Source organism: Austrofundulus limnaeus, unplaced genomic scaffold, assembly GCF_001266775.1.
Source record: "Austrofundulus limnaeus strain Quisiro unplaced genomic scaffold, Austrofundulus_limnaeus-1.0 Scaffold63, whole genome shotgun sequence".
NCBI lineage: Eukaryota > Metazoa > Chordata > Actinopteri > Cyprinodontiformes > Rivulidae > Austrofundulus > Austrofundulus limnaeus.
In genome coordinates, this window is record NW_013952465.1 from 1,636,855 (window position 1) to 1,638,726 (window position 1,872).

The window sequence follows — 1,872 nt, forward strand, 5'->3', positions numbered from 1 at the left end:
TAGATAGATAGATAGATAGATATTGTATTAAAACTGTATCTCTATCCTGACAGGAAATTATGTTATATAAAAGTATTAAAAATCATAGTAAGTCATTAAAATCAAACAAACAAAAACTTTATGAAGTAAAAAACAAAGCCTGTAGCCTACAATACTTTTCCTCATATTGATGGTTAATGTGTCCTAAAATTACAAATTTAAAATCAAGATTTGTGAGCAGACTAATCTAATGAGTTTACTGACAGAAAGTGTCTGAAAATAGCTCAAACGTTAATATTCGTTTATATGTAGCCAGCCTGTAGGTAGGCTAAAATCATGTGATTCCAGCTTTGTTTACGTTAGGTGTGGACCCGCATTTCATAACATTCAATTATTCCTGCAAAACTACTTTATTAAACAGTTTTAAACTTCGTCATTCCATGTAATTCAAGATAACCCTTATGATTAGTTTTACAGTTTTCGATGAGAACCTTTAAAATGTTTAAAATAAACACAGTGGATGTTTTAGATGTTTAATTTGTACACGGTATAAAAGCGGTCTGTGGTGCCCTCTACTGGACCCGTATATTGTTGGACAACAGGAGGCGGTGGTTCTTGTTTTTTGTAATATTTATATATTTTTTTCTAACTGCTAGCCGTCGTTTGCTCTTATCCATGCAGCTTGCTGGGTGGTGAAAAGGAGGATGGGACGCCACCGTTGTAGCGTGTCACCGTGAAGGGACTGCAGGACCGGTGTCGTTTTAGGTGAGTGCGGGGACCACGGCGTTCGTGCCTCGCCGCTGTCGACTAGCCTGGCTCGGGGAGGGCAGGCTGGCTGGCAGGCAGCCGCTTGGAAGTTGTTAGCTGCAGCCTTTGCTAACATACTGCTAGCGTTCTGCTAGCATGTTTAATGATGCGCTCATGGCGGACTAGCGGAAACGTCTTCTGCTTGTTWCTAAGTAGCTGTGAGATTATTTTATTAAAGTTTTCCTAATTATCCTGCGGTATTAGGAGGTGGGGGGATTCGACCAGGGAGCCGTTCTTGGCTCGGTTTGACAGCTAGYGTCCAGTTCAGGACGGAAATGGATTGTAGGGAAATTTACATGAGTGTGAAAACATGGTTGTCGGTGTCTGAAGGGGGGAAAGCGGGTCGGAGTGTTTTAAAAATGCAAACAGCCGATAAAAGTGCGATATTTAAAGCTATTCTCACATGCTGCAAGTGTGTGGACATAATTAAACTCGGATTAACCTAAACATGAAGTTAACCATTAAAAAAGGTACTTCTTTTAGAAGTACGTCATGTATTTTATTTGAGTTAGGAACAGCTTACATAACTAAACTGTTATTTTTTATGTTATTTATTGATTTTGTTCAGTTCCACATATTAGTCAAGTTTAATCTGGAAGGTATACTCCAGTCAGACAGAGGAAAGATGACTAATTTAATAATAATAAAATATATATATATATATGGAGGTTCTGCTGATCTGACTAGAAAGGCTCAATCAATATTAATAATGCAATTAAGGACAGAAAGTAATGCAGGGGGYGGGGAACAAGGAGAGTTTGTTTTATTCAATAATAAAAACACTTAAACGTGGGTTATGTCCGAAGAGAATGGTGCAATAAGTTTGCAGATCAGATCCTGCCTATTGAACAAAAGATAGAAGAGTCACAGAAAACTTTAAAAAGAAAAAAAATTGTATAGGTCTTCTGGACGGGTTCTTCTCTAATGAAACGTTTCGTCTCTCCTCCAAGAGACTTCTTCAGTCTGAGAGTTTCAGGCAAAATTCAGGCTTTTAAAGGCTGTTCAAAAGAATGTCCCAACACAGACAAGCTACATCTAATGGCCTGAACTCTGCAGTTTTCACTCATTTACAGGTCAGCTGTCACT

At 38.4% G+C, this 1,872-nt stretch overlaps 1 protein-coding gene across 1 annotated transcript in view; it reads left to right on the plus strand.

Moving 5' to 3' along the window:
• Window positions 1–578: 578 nt before the first annotated feature.
• mgat2 (alpha-1,6-mannosyl-glycoprotein 2-beta-N-acetylglucosaminyltransferase) overlaps window positions 579–1,872 on the plus strand; it is a 6,474-nt gene continuing 5,180 nt past the window's right edge. Inside the window, exon 1 of the mRNA XM_014009937.1 lies at window positions 579–744. The gene's annotated coding sequence lies outside the window, so the exon portion shown is untranslated. The remainder of the gene's footprint in view (window positions 745–1,872) is intronic.